Genomic DNA, 21104 nt, shown 5'->3' on the forward strand with positions numbered 1-21104 from the left:
TCACAGATATGGACAGTCATCACCACAGTAAAATTTAGAATAGTTTCATTACCTCAAAAAGAAACCCAATGCCCTCTATCTGTCACCACCATATCCCCCTATCCCTCCCAGGCCCTGATCACCACTGATCTACTTTCTCTCTATATAAGTTTCCCTATTTTGGACATTTCAAGTAAATGAAATCATATAATATGTTATATTTTGTATCTGGTTTCTTTGACTTAGCATAATGTTTTCAAGGTTCATTCATGTTATACCATGCATCAGTACTGCATTCCTTTTCATGGCCATGTAATGTTCCATTGTATGGATATCCAAAAATTTTAAAAATAAAATGTATCTTACCAATTTCATCCCCACCTACCCATTCCACAGATCTGTCCTGGGCACCTGTTATGGTAAATCAATTACTACCACCATAGGAGGACATGGAAGATGAATAGAAAGATGCAACAAATACATCTAATCATTTACTCAACAAAAATCTACTGAATACCTCCTATGTGCCAGAAATATGCTGAGGCAATTGAAACACAAGGTTGAGCCAGACATGGCCTTGCCTTGCATGAGCAAACAGTGAGGATAGCAGTGTGAAAGATCATGCATCATATATAGTAGTTCCACAGCAGTAACTACTGAAATTGTCTACAAGTTATGTCAAGCCCATTTTACACTCCAGTGGGGTTCATGGCCCAGGATTTGGTTCCCAATCCCACAAACATTCATGAGAGAACCAGTCCAACAGAAGGTAGTGGCCAGGAATTCAGGTGTTTTTGTTTGGTCTTGTGTTTTTAATTGATGTGAAATTCACATAACAGACAATTAAACACACTAAATTATATAATTCAGTGGAATTTAGTACATTTGCATGTATACAACAACCATCTCTATCTGGTTCCCAAACATTTTCACCATATCCACAAGAAACCCCATACCCATTAAGCACCCATTCCTTCCTCTTCCCCTCCCCTCACCTCCTGGAAACTACCAATTTGCTTTTGTCTCTATAGATTCGTCTCTTCTGGATAATTCTTATGACTGGAGTCATATAATATATGGCTTTTTCACTCTGGCTTCTTTCACCTAAGGTTTTTCAGGTTCATCCATTCTGTAGCATGTATCAACACTTCAATCCTTTATTACTGCTGAACAACACACAATCATATGGATACAGCACATTTTCCTTAGTCATTGATCTGTTCATTGATAGGTATTTGTGTTGATTTCATTTTTTCTTTATCTCAATTAATGTTGCTACATACAAGTCTTTGTGTGGACATATATTTTCATTTCTTTTAGGTATATACCTAGGAGTAGAATTGCTGGATCATGTGTTAATTCTATGCTCAACGTTTTTAAAAAAAGATTTCATTTATTTACCTTCAGAGGGGAAGGGAAGGAGAGAGGGAAAGAAATATCAATGTATGGTTGCCTCTCTTGTGTCCCCTGTCGGGAACTGGCCTGCAACCCAGGCGTGTGCCCTGACTGGGAATTGAACCGCGATACTCTGGTTTGCAGGCCCGTGCTCAATCCACTGAGCTACACCAGCCAGGGCTTATGCTCAACTTTTTGAGGAATTATCAAACCATTTTTCCATAGCATGTGCACTATTTAAAGTTCCCAAAAGCAAATCACAAAGGATCCAATTTTATTCAGAGATTCAATTTTATTTGTTACTTCCAGAGAAAAGTTCCCTTAAATTGGAGACACCCAAATGATTGACACTAATGTTGGGCATTAGGGGCTGGGTCTCTTAATTAAACCTTAAGCTAGTGGGAGAAACAAAACCAATGAGGACAGAGGTAAGATCCACCACCAGCACCAGCACCAGCACCACCACCACCACCACCACTACTCTAGGAGTGCTTCTGCTCATGCTCACAGCTTGAAGGGAAAAGTAGGTAGGTCAGTAGGATCTCTGTGGAACTGGCCCCTGACTCACATCAAGGGGAATCACAGCATCTTGCCCACTAGAGAAGTGGGAGGAGAGCATTCTCATCTATAAGTCAACACCAGCAAAACCCAGAAGATGGTTTTATAAAAGAAATGATATGAAATCAATAACAACTTTGACAGTAAGTGAAAAAAATAGCACAGCCTTCTCTATTGGACAAGAAGTTGGGAGTAGCGTCAATGAGCTGTGAGGGCACTTGGATCTTGTAATATTTGACACTGGCTTTTGTCCGTTAGAATAAAGATCTGACACAAATTAAGGAACAATAATAATGAAAAATGTCTAGCCTTAAATATGACAAATATAAATATGTAAGTATATAAAATATATTACTGAAACCTGCCCTTATGGTGAATCTCTCTTCACCAGTGATCAGACAGCTCAACAAACATTAAATCTACTCTTCCTCCTACTTTTGACTCCTTTATTAAAACCATCAATAAAATAAAAAGACAATCTACTAGGTGGGAGAACATATTCATCAGTGGTATATCTGATAAGGAATTAATATCCAAAATTTATAAAGAACATATACAACTCAACATCAAAAATACAAACAATCCAACTAAAAATGGGCAAAATATCTGAATGGATACTTCTCCAAAGAGGACATACAGAGGGCCAACAGACATGAAAAAATGCTCAATGTCACTAATCATCAGAAAAATGCAAATTAAAGCCACAATGAGGTGAATATCTCACATGTATCAGAATGGCTGTCACCAATAAATCAACAAACAAGCTCTTAGGATGTGGAGAAAAGGCAACTATTTTGCACTGTTGGAAGGAATGCTGACTGGTGCAGTCACTGTGGAAAACAGTATAAAGTTACCTCAAAAAATTCAAAATGGAACTACCTTACAACCCAGTAATTCCACTGGTGGAAATATATCCAAAGAAACCCAAAATATTGATTCAGAGGAATATATGTACCTCTATGTTCATTGTAGCCTTAGTTACAACAGCCAACACTTTGTAGCAGCCCAAGTGTATAAAACAACTGTTGTACCTTCACACAATGGAATACTACTAAGTCATAAAAAAGAAGGAAGTCTTGCCCTGGCTGGTGTAGCTCAGTGGATTGAGTGCGGGCCTGCGGACCACGCAATCGCGGTTCGATTCCCAGTCGGGGCACATGCCTGGGTTGCAGGCCAGTTCCCAGCAGGGGACTCATGAGAGGCAATCATACATTGATGTTTCTCTCCTTCTCTCCTTCCCTTTCTCTCTAAAAAATAAATAAATAAAATCTTAAAAAAAAAAAGAAGTAATGCCCTTTGCAATAGGATGGGATGGATGGATCTGGAGAGTATTATGCTAAGTGAACAAAGCCAGTCAAAAAGTAGGCAAATACCAGATGATTTCACATATATGTGAAATCTAAGGAACAAAATAATCTAACAAACAAACAAATAGACTTATACATACTGATAACAGACTGATAGTTTTCAAAGGGAAGGGGGTTGGATTAAAAGGTGAAGTGATTAAGCAAAAAAAAATGTATATATATAGACAACACTATGGGGATTACCAGCAGGAAAAGGAGAGTGGTGGGAGATAGAAGAGGGTAGAGGGAGTATAAATGGTGTTGGAAAGAGGCTTCACTTTGTTCAGTGAACACCTATACAATATACAGATGATATATTTTAGAATTATACACTTGAAACCTATATAATTTTGCACCAGATTGTGTGGCTCAGTGGACTGAGTGCTGGCCTGCAAACCAAAGGGTCACCAGTTCGAGTCCCAGTCAGGACAGATGCCTTGGTTGCAGGCGAGGTTCCCCATTGTGGGGCATATAACAGGCAACCACATATTGATGTTTCTTTCCCTCTCTTTCTCCCTCCCCTCATCTCTGTCTAAAACTAAATAAATAAAATCTAAAAAAAAAGAAACCTATATAATTTTAGTAACCAATGCCGCTCTAATAAATTAATTTAAAATAAAAAACCTCAAATAGAGTAAATATCAATAAATATATTCCCATATAAGTAAAAGCTCTTTTATGTCCTCCATAAACTTTAAGAGTGTAAGGAGTTTTGATATTGAAAAGTCTGAGAACCACATGGCATATGATTTGAATGGGAGTTGTACAAAGCCATGAGGCTCTTGAGAGTGAATTAATGCATCTGATCTGCCCACTCAACCTCCACCCCAACTTCCATGCCTGTGAAGCAGCTCTTAGGATACCTTCTCAGAACCCTGAGGGTCCAAGTTTGAAAATGATCAGTCTGACCCCTTTATTTTAGAAACCAAGAAACTCTGCAAGTTGAAAGTCAAGAACAGCTGGGGTTACATTCATGTCTTTCTGTCCACGGTTCAACACTCAGGGTTTTTCCCCTATTTCTGGGCCCTCAGTAAAACAACAATAGCATCTATGGTTTGTTGAATTATTTCTGTTGTTGGAACTGTGCTAGGTACTATATAAAATCCAAGTCAAGCCAACTCCAGTGCCTCCATGTTTTCACTGTGCAAGCCCATTTGGTTTGTAACATTCCATGTTTGCTAGAGCAATAGAAAGAGAAAATCAAGCAACAGGCTGCCCTCCTTCCTCTACCTCTGAATCAAGCCAGCCCAGGCCTTCTCAGTACAAAGAATTCAAACCGGCACCTGTTTCTTCAGCACAACTTGATAAGAAGCTTAGAATTCACAAGACAGGAGATTTTTGAAAATCCAGGAATAAATTAATTTAATCAGGTCCCTGTATAGGTCAAGAAAGGTCCTCATGGACAACCATGGGGAAATTAAGAGCACCACCTTGGTGGCTTACCATGTGGTGACTCTACAGAATAACTTTGTACCTCTTGACCTCCTGTCCAACATACACCTCCAATCCTTTGAAAAGTCTTGCTGGAAAGGGGTGAGATGAATATACAGGGGTTGGCAAGAGTAGGCTTACAGTTGTAATACAGAGAAATAATATAATAATTAATAAATGATAATAGAAAATAAACTCTCTGCTTTGTGTATTTGTGTGCTCACTTCTGTAAACCTATCCCTTTACAGCTGTGCTAATCTCTTTACCAGTGGAATGTCAGCATTAGGACACAGAGTGCCAGGAAAGAGCCCCCCAAATTCTCAGTCAAATAGCAGAGCTAAGAGGGCCCACAGAGGCTGACTAGGCAGGGTGCTAAACTAGAAGTGCACATGAGAATCACCTGGGAAGCTATTTAAACACACAGGACTGCAGTGTCATGCCCCAGGGGAAATTCTGCTTTAGTTAGTCAGTGATGGATCAAGCTCCTGTGCACTACAGTTAGGGAACCAATCAGAACCCAACTCTCTTACTTAGCAAATGGAGAAACTGAGAGATGGAGAGAGAAAAAGCTTTCTCTAGAATAAAAAGTTCAAGAAACAACTGGGATGAAAATCCAGCTAGCTTGATCCTTACTCCAGTGTTTTTTCCACAATTCAAGGTTGTGCTCAACTGAAGAGGAAAACTAGGGTGTGTACACACACACATGTATGAATATTGGGAGTTTGATAAATGGCATTCAGAAATAATGAAATTTCTGGTGTGGTTCTGTGGGTTGGACGTCATACAAAAAACCAAATGGTTACTGGTTCAATTCCTGTCCAGGCACATGTAGTCAGGGCACATGCCTAGGTTGTAAGCCAAGTCCCTGCTTGGGGGTGTATGAGAGACAACCGACATTCACACCAATATTTCTCTCCCTCTCCCTTCCCCTCTGTCTAAGAATAAATAAAAAATCAAAAAGATAAAAGAAATAACCAAATCACTTTCATCTGGTTCATGTGTTCCTTTCACATTTTTCCCTTTCTTCCAACTTGATCATTGCTCCCAAGCCTCTCACTTTATGGATGAGGACCCTGAGGGTCAGAGTGGAGAAGGGTGAGATTCTGCCCTGGGTCAGATTTAGAACCTGTATCCCTGTGCTCCTTCCACTGCATTTTGACCCCTAACCCCTTCCTGAGAGGAATATATTATTATAGATTATATTTCATTATTTTTCCTCCTACACAGAGGCAAACTCTGTTAGAAGTCAACACACTCCCTGACTCTATAGTATCAACCCTGGGAGCTACTCTGACTGCTTATTTCCAATCCAAGCTTATATCTCAGAGCTGCCCTGGAAATACTGGTAAAACCAACACTGCTAAAGACAAATGATGACAAAACTAAAGGCTACTGTTGCAATGAAATAAATTATTTGCATAGGTGGGACTTCTCTTTTAATTTTACTATTTTAGGGTTACAAATTGTTTTCTGGCCTTTATATATAATTAAATATAGATGTTCTTGGAGCTTAATGTCAGTTTAAATTTCAGCCCTTGGAAAGTAATTTGTTTGCACGTTCAATAAACAAACCATTCCTTCTTTGTTTCAAAAACCCAGGCTCATGCATCATGAATCAAGGTTACCTTTATCAAAGCTAAAAAGGTGAGGCAAAGTACACTTGAAACTCCAGTTTAGCCAGCCTTTGAAAGAGAAAAATCAAGCTTGTGGTTCTCTGTCTTAGGTACCAAATGTCTTAATTTCTTTCAGTATGGGTATGACACTATGAGTGATATATTTCTGCCCTCCCCCAACACGAAGCCACATATAGTGCTCATGCCACTATGGATTACATCATTAGGAGGACCTTGAACAATTTCTTCTTCCTTCAGGGCCTCAGTTTCCTTGTATGTATAAGGATATGTCTGACATTCTTTCAGATCTGATAGTAGGAAGGTAATAAGAGATAGAAGATTACCCCTAGAAGTGATTTTGAAAGGCACTCTCTAAAAAGTAGTTTATAAAGATTGAAGTTATTTAAGTTAAGCAATCAGCAGGGAAATTAAACCCATGGGTTCTTTCCTCCCTCTGTCCTCTCCACATTCAGAACAATGTCCGCTGTCCCAGCTCCTTTCTCAATGGCTCCAAGATCATTACCACTCCTTTAGATACCACTCTAGTTCCAAAAATCTATTCTTTCCATGCATTTTCCAGTCTTTGTGGGTTCCTCTAGTAAGTGTGCCATACGGCAGGGGTCATAAAGGGAATATTTCTCATTAACAATACATGACCAAGATAATTTTGTTAAATACAAATAAGAACAGGTTGTTAAATAGGATATCTAGTATGACCCCACTTCCCCCAAGTAAAGCAATTGCCTATGATTTAAGGGTAGCATGATGTTTTAAAAAAAAAGCAAGTGCTTGAAGATATTTAAACTTGGGTTCCAGTCTCAACCTTATTACTAATTCTCCAATTCTCTGGAACAATGAAAAATCCATGCTAGATAACATGTAAGGTGAATTTTTTAATCATCAATGGAATCCATAAAATTGCCAACTGATCAGATATGCAGATGGCAGAGAGATGGTAGTGATGGAGTAGTCCAAGATGATATTGAGGTTTTGATCTTTAAAAAAATACTTCATTAACAAAAAGGGAAGATATGATAATGAGTTTGGTTTTAGATCAGTGAAATTAGAATGTTGTCAACACATGCTTATATGTCTATCAAGCCTTTCAAATGGTCTATGTTGGAGACACTGAGGCTTTCCTCAGAGCAGTGATAGTCAGTGAGATGTTGAAATGAATGTAGAGGGAAAGAAAGGCAAAGACTTGAGGACTAAGCCTCTGAGAAACCCCAGTTAGAGCTAAGGAGAAGAAAGATCTAGCAACAAAAGAACAAAAGCAGAGAAAACAGCACACTGTTAATCAAGACATGAGAAGACAGGATATAAAAGTGGGAGGTGAAGAGAGGGAAAAAGAGATGGCAAAACTTAGCTGAGAGATAACTTACTCCCTCAAGGCCCTTTCTTCTCTCTGAAAACATGTTCTTTTCCCACATGAGCTCCCAAGTTAAGGGTAAAGCTCTGGTTTTCCCTGGATACCCTGGATATAGTAGGCACTCAGTGGTCTTCCACTGGACTGAATCAGACTTCACTGACTAGTTTGAGTCAACTCAGTTTTAAAGGCTGTCTCTTCCCAAGCAAAGGCAACAGGCCTGAAAAGCATAGATATAGATGCAAAAGCAGCTGCAAAGCAATGCACAATTTTTATGAAAGAATATGCCATATTGGCCTTTTAAACCAAACCTGTATAGGCCTGAATATCATCAGTAGCTGTGTCATCTATGATTGAAAAAAGACAGGATAGTTACAGAAATACCTGTAAAGATACAGTATGTGAGTGGAGATCAGTAGTGCTAGAATAGGGTACATGTTTTCCAGAGAGAAAGTTGGTGAGAAGATAGGAGTGGGTGGGTATGAGAAGAGGTATGAGAAAAGATAATAACAAAAACCCTAAATAAAAAGGCTATTTCATTATCATTTCAATTTGGGAAACCAAATTGTATTGTTTTCTTGATTTTTCAAACAGACTTGAAAGATGTAAATGCCAGAGCAAAAAATAGTAAGATGTAACATCAATATCTTGAATCAGTTGTCAACTGAGTCACTCCTCATACACAGCTGTCATTTGGTGCTCCAATATCCCAGAAGGGAGGCTTCTATGTGCCCAGAATTACCTTTATCATACTGAAGGCAGATGACACCAAAGCAGCAGAAATAAGACAAGTTAGGAGGTGGGCTCCATAAACAATACACCTATTAGAAAGCCTCTGGGGGAAGAGGTCAAGGATCTGGAAAGTAAAAGCTGGTGTCAAGAACATATAAAAACTCTAGGAAATTTCAAAGAAATAGGTGTGCAAGATATCAAGTGGCAGAATGCAGTTTTTGACAAAGAATTCAAGCAATCAATCATGCATTTGGGGTCAGGCAGGTGGTAAAGGTCTGAGAACACAAGCAATCTGGAATAAAGTTCTATGAGTTGATTTCTTGGCACGAATCATGATAGTTTAAATAGAAAACCTACCATCAAGTCTTCCTCCATTTATACTTTCTATGGAAATCCAAATGCAGCTGGGATATGGCTTGGGTTTGGGACTGAGGACACTGCAAAGATGGAACAGTGGAGCTGGGGAATGAGGGTACCATAGCTTTTTGTGATAATTCAGGATTGAGCACCATTCACCATCTCCCTAAAAAGAGGAATTTGCAGCACTTCAAGTATGTTTCGAGCAACCAGACATCATAGTAATGGCCACATATTGTCTGTTTCCCTTTCTGTAAAATGGATAAAGAGTTGGGAATCCAACAAGAATATCAAGTGAGAGTTTCTGACTCCAAGTTTGACCTATTCAACCCAAAGATGTAAGAATAACCCTGTTAATACTAGATCTGATACCCAAAGTCTCCTAAGTGAGAAACATTACATAACATCTCATCATGAGAATGAAAGCACACACATACAGCTTCTATTAGCTTATTTGCATACCTTTGCCTATTTTTAGATTAAACATCCTTTGAATAATCTCCATTTTACTTTTCTTACCTTATAAACTAATTATTAGCAATACTTTCACATACAGGTAGTTGACTGTATTCCTAATGATATGCTGCAAGTTGCAGGGTTCCTGGACAGGGTTGGTGTGTAGTAGTGCAGGCTCCAGCGGGGTTCATCATAAATCACCTCCTATCTCACAAAACTGATTGTATTGTATGTTCTTATGCATTCACATTGGCCAACCCAGCATTAGCACACCACTGATATTACTGAGTGAGAGAATAAAGAATGAAACAAACCTGAGGTGGAAGAGTGGTAACATATGATGAGTCTGAGTATCCTTGGATAAATATAAGAGTCCTCCTTGCCATTCTTGAATATAAACTTCAAAATTTAACACTCAGTGAATGGAACAAGGAGGAGCTGTATGTCCATAATGATAGGTGACAAAGAAAATAGAAACAGTTGGTTTTATAACCATATAAAAAGGAGACAAAAATCTTGGGGCATCCCAGAAAAGAAACTGCATTTTGGACCAAAAGATGGCAAACTTAAATCCACAGAATGATTCTTTGAGCTGGAAGACAGCATAGAGCTCATCTGACTTAACTCTCTCATTTTACAGATGGAAAAACAGAGGCCCAAAAAGGAGGTGCTACTTGGCAAAATTAAAATACCTAGACTCCATGAGGAGCTAAGCAAAAGAATCTTAGACTGAGGATAACTTGGGCTTCAGGAACCTGAACAATCTGAGACACATAGTGAAAAATGGCTCCAAAGCTGATCTTTGTATCCATGTATGGGCATGTGAGTCCCTCATTTGTAAATCACTTGGCCCCTTACACATCCCAACATATGCTAGAAAACTGTTTCTGGTTTTCTCAAAGATGGACATGCATTGTTGTCATGACTAGTTCTTGGGCAGCTTGGGGTTAATGTGGAGTGAGGCAATAGTTAGTAATTGGGTGGCAGCAAACATGCACACTAGACTCTTTTGTCTATATTTTCAATTAGAAACCTTCCTTTCACTCCAACCTCCTCTCCTTTACCAACATGGTGAGAGAGGTGGTCAGGCACTATGGCACAGGTCTGGCCCTCCAAATCTATCTTACATAATAAATTTCACCTGAACACCAGTTTAACTAAATTGCTAATTGAATCAACCAATTATTTCTCTGAATCATTTCACTAAATCCCTCAGGTCAATTCTAGGAAAATAGTCAAAACAGTGGAAGGAGCAAGCACAGCTGTTTGGGCATTTCTCTGGCTATAACGTGCCTTATCCCCCTAGGGTAGACTGAAGTCCCCAGACCTGAGCCAGGGAAGTGCCAGCTGTGGTAGCCAACACATTAGGCATGGGAGGGCTGGTGGAGTCTCCTGAGTTCTGAGAATGAGTTCTTGGAATGAGTTCTTGGAAGTGGGCTCCTCTGCACCAGGCATGACTCCAGCAGGGTTTGATCAGGACCTCACTGTGTTTGCTCCCACGGCCAGTGCCTTCCCTAAAACCTACTAAGCTGGTTCTGTTCTCCAACAATCCTTGAGCGTAAGCCAGGGCAGGTTTCTGACCTAGTTATGACCTGCACCAGCAGCCCTCAGTGAATCACCTCCTTCTTGGAACTATCACTATATGCTGAGGAATTAGTCTATACCGTCTTTTCTGGCTTGCTCTTTCTTCCTTTCTTGTGAGCATCTGTTGCTTCCCCAACTAAAGAAATAACTCCACTGTGTCTTGTTTACCCTTCCTTATAGTCCCTGCAATGGACTATGGGGACCATTCACAACACAGGACAACCTATAATGGACTGGATATTGGCTTGCTTTGCCCAACTCATAGATACCTTCCCAAGGTCAAAGAATGTTGCCTTTCTGCTCATTGCTGTCTTGTGACTTGACAAATCCAGATGTGTCTGTGACTAGACCTTGCAGTGGAAGTGTACAAATGCTTTCCCAAGGCAGGATGCAGAGCTGTGGGAAAAGAGTAGAACAAGACTGCTGACTGCAATAAGGAAACCTCTGTATTTTGATATCAGCAGTTAATCTACTGTGTCACATCTCTTAGGAAACTAAACAAAAGTACTAACTGCTAAGACATTGAAGCTGTGTTGCAAAAACAATTTTGTAGAGCAAATAACTACCTTATGCTTGCTATTTTATGCCTTATTGAACAACTAGGAGTTTATGAAAACAACATTTCATAAATATGGTTGCAAGGCCCTCAAATGAGGCTGCTAGGATTTACAGCAAGAGAGAATCATCAGTTTTGCCACTATGTCCCTGAACTCTTTCATATTCATCCTATGCTGGGCCTTAGGTAGCAAGTAGCACCACACCCAAGTACATCTTCTGGGGCCTAAGGTACTGCATAGGAGGTACCATAGAGAAGGTTAAAAGCTACAGCAAGACCAACATAATCTCAGCCAAAGCAAATACTTATAGAAAGCTAAATACTGGATAATATGGAGGAATACAATGAGCCTCTGAGTGAGGGTCATGACACCTAGATTTCAGTCTTGTCTTTGCTGTTAACCAGCAATGCAACAAGTCACTTTACCACTGGGAGTCACTTCAACTCAGGGTGCTCACCTGGATGCAGATAATTACACTTGTCCTCACCTCCCAGGGTTATGAGATTAAATGCTATCTTAAAAAACCTCACAGACTATAAATCACTAGATGCATGTAAGGGATTATCACTATTGTTATACTTTGAAGAGGCAGCTACCAGAGGCAGTGAGTGAGTTACTCATACCTGGTCTTTAAGAAGATGCTGCCTGACATGTATCTGGAAGTCAGTGAGGGGATTTCTTTGGCATTGTTGAAGTTAGCACAAGATGCACTCCAAGGTCCTTTTATGCTTCTGAGTCTGTGAATATATAGGCTTTATGTAATTTCCTTAGTGATTACCATGTGTTTGAGTTGAACTATCATTTTCCAAGCCTCTTTTACTTCTACCAGGTTTTTTTCTAATTATAAAATTAACACATACTCTTCATAGAGAACTTGGATAATGAAGAAACATAAGAAGAAAAAATCACCAATAATCCTGTGTTAGAGATGATCACTATTTACATGGTATATTTACATCCAGTCACTTTTTATGTATTTTATTCTTTTTCAAAATTTGGATATTTTATAAAGTGAAGATATGATTAGTTTTGGACCCTGAGAGTATTTTTAAAATATTATGTCATAACCATTTTCCTATAATCTTAAGTCCTCAAATATTCCTTCAGAACATGGGTTTTGTTAAGTAGCTAATATTCTAATCTAATTATACCTTAAATTAATTAACACTTTTAGACACAGAATATTGTAGCTTTTCCTATTCTAAGTAATGTTTCAATAAAGATCCTTATACATAAATATTGGTATGGTCAAAGCATATGAACATGGTTAATTTTCTTGATCACATTGCCAATATGTTCTCCAGAATGGCTATGAGTAATTTATGACTATTACCAGCAGTGTATAGAAACAACCATTTACCTATTCCTTTTCAACCCTGGGAATTCAGATTTTAACATTTCTAAGCTAATCTTATATGAAAAAATAATTTCGTTGTTAGTTTTAATTTACAGTTCATCAATTAGTAGTTAAGTTGATTTTTTGTTTTTTGTTTATTAGCTAATTTTGTGCATAATCCATTGTGAATTTTCTTTTGTAATTGCCCCTTTCTAGAACCTACAATTCACACTGCAGATATTATCATTTCTAAGTCATCAATAGCAAATGAGAACAGAGGTGGTCTGAATGAGTCCAACCCCATCAGAAGCTCCTAGAACTTCTCTCCCAGCAAAACACTCACAATAGCAGGCGCATGGATGAAAGGGTATGTACTAAAATCCATCACAATCCAATGATTTGTGTTCCCCTGCATTTACTTCTCCTGCTCTACCTCTTGTATGAGAGCTAATGAGTAGAAAAACTGACACAAGACAAAGAAAAAAGAGAAGAAAGGGCATGGTTAATCCCTTAACTAGGATTGAGAAATGGATGGGGTTTGCCTTTAGAAAGGGGGAAAAATACTTTTTTTAAAGCCCTGCAGTTCCCAGTATATACCACTGGATGGCAATCCTCCATTGGTTAGGGGGTTAGGTAAGTTTTCCCAAAGCTAGGGAAACTGAGGAAGCAGCTGCAAACTGAAAGACAGGCACATCAAGGTGGCTAACAGTTAAATACACGTGGCCTTTAGATATCACTGGAAACATGGATTGCTGCCGTTCACGGAGATGAAAAGCAAGAATCATGCAGACAGACAGTGAGACTGTGGACACTGGCTAAGGAGCATCAGAGAAGGGGGAATGAATTTCTTCCAACTTTCTTTGTTCCTTCTTTCCTCTGCTCAATTTTTGGTGTCATTTGATTTACTTATTTGTGCCTGAAAGTGCAAAATTACCGGGTTTGGGCTTGTAATTGTAAATACCGTATGCTTCTCAGGGCTGTACAAGGGTGCTTGCTGCTGCATCATAGGGACTCAGAATTGCCTAGGCCTGGCAGATTGTGCTGGTAAGGCTGTTCAGGAAAGCAGGAGCAAAGTTCGAGGTAGCAGAGAATCAAAAGCAACTTCACAAGGCCCCTTAACTCTGAAGGCAGCATGGTATAAAAGTGAGCATCCGCATGAGCCAGCAGAGAACACAAACCAAAGATGGGATGTGCTATTTCCAACTATGTGCAATTTGACTACAATTTGGTTTCGTTTCTTATTTTTTAAGGCTAAAGGCTGAGGCAGTTCTCCCATGGATTTATTTTTCTTTCTCTTGAAGTCACTAGAATAATCAAAGGTTAAATCTGAAGGGAGCATTAAAGCCAAACCCCTCTGGAAAGTGAGAACCAGACCATTGGCAATGGCTTGTTCAAGTCACACAGAGAATCAGCTGCATAGCAGGAAGGGGCTCTTCTCACTATATCCTGACCTCTACAGGAGTTACCACACAGCTTGTTCTTTATACTGCCCATTATATAAAAGCCAAACAGGGATTCTCTCCATCTTGCCTCAAAGTAACTGGCCAAATTTTTCCCAACAACAGGTACAAATATGGGTTCTATTTGTGCTTTTATTCATTCAAAGCTTCAATTTCACTTTTCATGCACCAATTTAAGGAAACAATTATATGGTTAATTCAAAAGTCATGCATGGACATCTGGTTTTCTATGGCACTAAATATTTTTCCTAATTTTATGAAACTTGGGTCAATATTTTAAATCATACACATTTCTCATATTCCTCAACAGTTAAAAGATTTAGAAGTACAAGGCAAAGCCCTCTACAATCTTGTCTAGGCATAATAATAACATTTCACATGAATGTCTCCAGATGTACAGCAATGCTTGTTTGTGGGTATAGGGCCAACAGTCAGCATTCTCACAAGGCTAAGTGAGAAATAGGTATATTGACTGAAGGCTCACAAAACCACAAAGAGTGCAATGGGGAAGACGTTGGCATCAGTAGCACTGTAGTCAGCCTCTGACAGACCCAAATCTCCAAAATAAAATATCAACACGCTCACCTACTAAAAACCTCAGCCAAAATCATCAGGAAAGCAGGTGACAAAGAGATGGTAACTGTCTGGGCTCATGGGCCAAAACCCAAGTGATCTTTGACAAGGAAGAAAGTAAGGTTGCAGGCCAAGGTTTAGAACAGCAAATAAGCAGAAGCTAGGGAAGACCTCATCTCATGGTGGTCCACATCAGAGGCCCTTGAAGTTTTCACTGACAGGAAACTTAGCATCAGCAAACAGAGGGATGCACAGAGCAGTGTTATGAGAAGGGCAGGTTCCAGAGCAGCATAAGTCTGGGGTCCATTTTGTATCTCACACTACTTGTTGTTCCACAACAGAATGAAGGGGACTGGAATGGCAAAGAGTAAAGAAAACATATCATACTGAGGAGTGGCTGAAGAACTATGGAAATTTCTTAGCAACTATCAGGATGATGATGGTGGTTGACAATTATAATAATTGTCATCTCTTATATATCAGGCACCATGCTAAAAATTTAAATCACTTCACTCTTCAGCTATGACAGATGGTGAGGAAAATGGGACACACAACGAGATTTTAACTACACTGGTTCAAGCCATTATTCAGGAAGCAGTAGAGCCAGAACTCAAACCCAGGCCATCTGACACCAAAGCCTGTTTACAGCATTATTTTAAATAAGAACCATCAGGGCTACCATTTGTTACATGCTTTCTAGGTATATGTGGCAATAGTTTTTTCTAAGCATTTCCATGTCTAATTTCATTGAACACTGCCAACAACTCTATGGAGTGCTTAATATAAATAGGATAAATAGCCCTGGCTGGTATGGTTCAGTGGGTTGAGCATAGGCCTGAGAACCAAAGGGTTGCCAGTTTGATTCCCAGTCAGGGCACATGCTTGGGTTGTGGGCCAGGTCCCCAGTAGGGGGCATAAGAAAGGCAATCACACACTGATGTTTCTATCCTTCTCTCTCCCCCTCCCATTACCTTTCTCTAAAAATAAAATAAATAAAAATCTTTTTAAAAAGAAAAGAAATAACTCAGGCTCAGATATATCAAGTTATTCACCCAAGTTCACACAGGGAAGATGTTTCAGAGTCTGATTCTAAAGTTGTTATTTCCTCTCTCCTTGATGAACAGGAAACTTTGTGGTAATGAGCTGTGTAGCCTCAGAGATTTGAAAGAATGCAATATGATGAGGGAAAAGATTCCTTCATCCCCATGGTGTCCCAGTGAAGTTGATGTCTTTACTCAAATCTGGTTCCATTGCCCTGAGCCAATCAGGCTCCAGTCATCATTAGGAAGATGCTTTTACCTCAGTGTCACTTGGTTGTCTGGCCTCCCAAGTCACAGTGCTATGGTTTAGCCTTCCTGATTGACTCCACTAGCCCAGTCACTCATATAACCTATCAGTCCAACAGTTGGTTGTCTGGATTGGTTTTTCACTCCACTGACCTGTTTGACTGAACAGAATACATTAACAAGCTACCTCCAGGTAATGTAAACACAGGTCCCATTCCACCAAGAACTCTGTAAGCCCCAAACCTCAAAAGCCCAAAGTCAAAGATTTGCTTCCACCATGTGCCCACCACACACTCAGATCAAAGAAACAAATGAATGGAGGGCAGGCAGTAAACACACTCTCATGCACAGTTTAAAATTAGTTAAAGTTTGGCATTAAAACAGCTTTGGCCACACAATTCTGAATATATTTTGGAAAGAATTTTCTAAGTACATGTGAAATTCTGTAATTTTTCAGGAAGAACCAGATGCTCTGGCTGGTCAATGAAGTCAAAGACAAAATCATTTGTAGCTGGTGATCTCATAAGGTATGATGAGAAGAGAACTGCCTCAACCAGATACTTTTACCCTTACACACGTTCAATGTAGATTCAGACATAGCTCAGACTGAAGCAAAGCTCCAGGTAAGAGCAGAATTAGTATCACCCTCAAAATCTGTAGTGTCTCAGACCTTTACAGAATTGGGGGAAGTTCTGAAAGTTCTAGTATAAAGGATTACCTATGTTTAGAATTCTCTAGAAAGTAACTGAGAACAAGGAGTGAACACATTATCACCTTTTACTTAGTCCAATGGATTCTCAAATCTGGCTGCACCTTAGAGTCACCTGGAGAGTTTTAAAAATACTGATGCCTAGGCCTGGCCCAGTATATTCTGATATAATTGGTCTGGGTAGGGCCTGAGCATCAATTATTTTCTTATTTACTCTGATATCAGTTTTTATGTTGTCTTACCTAAAACCTTAGGTTAAATTTCAATTTTTTATAAAAGGCTTCAAGTGTGCAGTAACTGCTGAGAATGATAGGCACAGACTAGGAAAAATTGGAACACAAGCTATTGGTCCCTTGTGGCCCATTGTCAGCTGTGCCTCTCCTACAGCTGTGGCTCTGCAGAAAGAAGATGTCTTGCCCACTTTCCTGGAACAAATGAATCTAAGCCAAAAAGCACTGTTTCCAACAGCCCAGGCTCTTAGGAATGGGAATAACAATAAATGCAAACCTACAGACATCACTAGAAGATCAGAGAAGCAACATCAAACTTCATTTAGTTCAGAGACATATTCTAATCTGATGCTCTTGCCTCTTCATAAACATCCCAGCCCTGCCCCACCCTGCCCCCTGCCTTGGAAGATGCCTCTTCTCTGAGATATTCTGTGAAGGATGATAGAACTCAGCTGTAGCCTTCTAGTATAACTAAAATCTATTGAACAACTTCATCCCATTTCCTGAACTCTACAATCACGTGCACCCAAAAGAAATACACCCACCGTAGAATTGTACTAGTGTGCCCTGGCAGATGGGCCATCACAGAGAAGGCTATTCAGAATTTGTGCCAGCAGAGTCTCAGGAAGTATTTTGCCTAACGAGTAACAAAGAGTTCATTTGGATTTCCCATTTCTCCCCCCTGAAATTGTTGGTTTTTTTAATCTGCTGAGGAAATAAAAGGCAAGCTTTGTTACCATGGGCATCTGTGTCCTGGGTCATTCAAGGAACATTCATTGTCTACTTTGGGCCAGACCCTGTGCTATCTACTAGGGACATAGGGAGGACATGGTCCTTGTCCTCGAGTAGCTCACAGTCCAGTAAGGAAGACAGATATATAAACAGTGTGATAAAAGTTAAGGTGAAGAGGGGTTGTACAGCTTAGTCTTTGAAACCAGGAAACTTTTTCTGGAGGAGGTGATGCCTAAAATAGGTAGACACTTTCTACTCACTATTCTGGTTTGAGGACAAAACCTGTGCCAAAAAGGGGCTTAGGTCAATAGTAAAGTTTTATCTATCCAACTCTTCTCTGTAACTCAGGAAGTTTATCAATTCTCAAGGCATGTGAAATAGGCAGCGACCTCATTGTTAAGTAAATATAACTAGAAATAAACAAGGCAGTTTACAGGCGAAAGGGGAGTGGTAAGTAAGCTTATCCCTTTCCTCCATTCCTTGACCTATTGGCAGAAATAAAAGCACTCCTGTGCCCCTTCCAGACAAAAATCTGTTGCTCTTTACTACTTCTGAGAGAGGGATTGAAGCATGTAATTGGTGCAAAGGGGACTGGAAGAAAGAACTCTGAGTTCTACTCCTGGGTCTGCCTCCATGAGCCGTATGACCATGATTATGTCTTTCCTCTCTCTCTGGGCCTCTGTTACCCTATTTGTACAAGGAAGGTTGGGCTCAGCACTTTCTAAAACCCCTTCCAGTTCTGATGCTTTCAGATTCTTTACTTGACCAAGGTTAGACTGGCATGTGGCAAAAACAACCCAGTCAGTCAGTACAGTTGCCTCTGCCATCTCTGTGTAGATGCTGGGGTCACCAAAGGATGCTGGTCCTCAAAGCTTCACACCCTCTAGATTGGAGATTAACATTGTGCTTCCAACTAGGGTAAGGAAGCAGTAAGCTTGAAATGTTTGAAAAACAAAGAGAGGTGAAAAGCACACCATTAGTGACAAAAATCCTCCATTATTTTCTCTATTTGAAAGCAATGGCAAAATTCTTGAGATTTTTCTAAATAAAGCTGCTGTTTCTCTGCCACAATACATGGACCAGTTATAAATCAGATACAGCCCTCTCTGTCGGAATGTTAAAGAACAGAGGTCCAAGGGGGGCAATATTTGACCCACCCAGGGATGCCGAAAACTGTTACAGAATAACAGCCCCCCCCCACAAGAATGGTATACTAATACCGTCCAGACCACCTACTGGGCTTGTCTATCCATTGCCAGAGGAAAGACATCTCTCAATGCCAGAGATTTGTGTAAAGGAAAGGAAAGGTTTATTTAAATCTATACAGACTTAAAGTAGTGACCCAATGTCCCCTTTAAAATATTGAAGTCCTTTAGGATACCCACAGATGCCCACAGTCCTTCCTTCTCCCCCTGCCCTAATTTGAGGGTACCATAACTCAGGAAAAGAAGCACATATCCATGTTTCAGGCTGCTGGCACTGTCCAGTGGGTCGCAGTCCAGGCAGGATCTCTAATTACTCTAAAGTTATGTGGCACCTTCTCATAGTCCACTGGCAAGAGCTCTTTGTACCCATTTTCCAGGCAAAGTCTTTCCTGCTTCCCAGGCCACGTGGCCAAAGGGAACACCCCAAAGCCATGTGGTCCTCTTTGCTAAAGCTACATGGTGATTCTCTCTCACAGGGCTTCAGGAGTCCCCATTCTGGCCCAAAGCACATGGTTCTCTCCTTCACATGGCTGTGGGGGTCCCCACTCTGGCAAAGCTGCATAGTTCTCCACCAATGGCTGCCGTGTCTGGGTTTACATCCCCGCACCAGTCCTCCTTTGCAGCCCCATTTCTAACTCCTCCTACCATTGGCTACACCTGCCAGTATTCCCATAGCCTCCCAGCTTTACGGGGCTGCTGTAGTGAGCCTGGGCAGGTGTGGCCCCATGGCGTGGAGCCAATCATCTCCAAGCTCTCATGTAGGCGCTGTAACTCAGGGGACCTGCCCCCAGTTACATCTTGGGTGAAGGTCACTTCCATCCCCCTGGCTCAGAGCATGGCCACAGCTATTTAACATATCTATAAAACCAGTTAAAGGTTATAAATATGTTAAATGACCATTCCAGAGGTTATCTGCAAAGTCTTTGCTGTACAAGACAGCTCTCAATGGCCCTGCTCCATTTGTCCCTTCCCCAATTCACACCTGGGGGCGGGGTAAGGGGTGAGGACATCTTATATGTCTCCTGGATACCTTGAGTTCTGGACCCCATTCCAAATCCCTATTTTGAGGGCCTCCCTCTTGACTGTGCTCTGTTACAGGAACAGAGATTCTAATATCAATAATAGCATTAAAGGAGAACTACCCTGCAACACAGGTAAGCTGCAATTTCAGCCTGCCAATCAGAAAAAAAAAAAGATTCAAAATCTTATAGCCATTACTGTATACTCCTTTTCTTTTGCAGGACCCTTTGATTTTTTTCCTTTCTTTTCATCTTCTTTGGCTTTTCAAGTCAACCCTGAACACTTTGGTGATACTCAGAAGTGCATTAAGAGTTTACCTCTTGCTAAGACTTACTCAGAAAAGGATCACTGGTAATGGGACCAAAATAAATCCTCTTAGATTTAAATTCTCTCTCTCAAAAACCTGCCATCCTTGACTGTCACCAGCATTGCCAACATTTAAGGGAAGTTGGCTATATACCAACCTTTGGTGCCCAAGGAAGAGCTATCCACAATTACACGCACTTGCCCATCTATAAATGCTGACCAGGATGGGTCTGAGTCCTAAGGGATCACAGTTGGGGAAGAGCCTTTCTACAGCCAGAAGCCCTTTATTTGGGGCATTTCCTGGAAAACCACTGTCTATAGGAGGCCTCTCATCTCTTAACTATGGCTCCCCAAATACACCAAATGTGTGCATGCCTTTATTCACACACTTCTCCCTGCTTGGAATAACTGTTTCATCTGACCCAGCTCAAATATCATCTCCTGTGAGCAACTTTTCCTGACCCTCTCCCCTCCCAAGCTGAAGTAATCCTTCCTTCCTTTTGGTTCACATGGTACACTTTGTTCTTGCCGCTATTGTGGTACTTAATACATAACATTTAGAACCAGTTGGTGTCCTGCCTGTCAACCCTGAGAGACTGTGAGCTTCTTGAGGACAGGGGCTACAGCTTGTATCAGAACACTTAAACCTGGGCTCAACCCATAAAAAGTTTTGGAACTTGAACTGACCTGGGGAGAGTGGGTGGTAAAATGAAGTCTATGGAGTGAAATCATAAAGAAGTCCTTTATGAACATAAAATTAGGTGACTCTAAAAATGAAATGTGGCCTCACAGACACACTACAATGGTTTTAAGGCTTGGGAAGGAACATATTCTGGCCTCATGAGACTGGTATAGAAATAATTATTCCCTTAA

General features: G+C 40.3%; 1 protein-coding gene across 1 annotated transcript in view; it reads right to left on the minus strand.

The window, feature by feature from the left end:
• The window catches only part of HS6ST2 (heparan sulfate 6-O-sulfotransferase 2), a 332785-nt gene that overhangs the window by 102012 nt on the left and 209669 nt on the right, over positions 1-21104 (minus strand). The gene's annotated exons all lie outside the window — the stretch shown is intronic.

This window comes from Artibeus jamaicensis, unplaced genomic scaffold (assembly GCF_021234435.1).
Source record: "Artibeus jamaicensis isolate MK-2021 breed Jamaican fruit bat unplaced genomic scaffold, CSHL_Jam_final contig_240, whole genome shotgun sequence".
In the NCBI taxonomy this organism is placed as follows: Eukaryota; Metazoa; Chordata; class Mammalia; order Chiroptera; family Phyllostomidae; genus Artibeus; species Artibeus jamaicensis.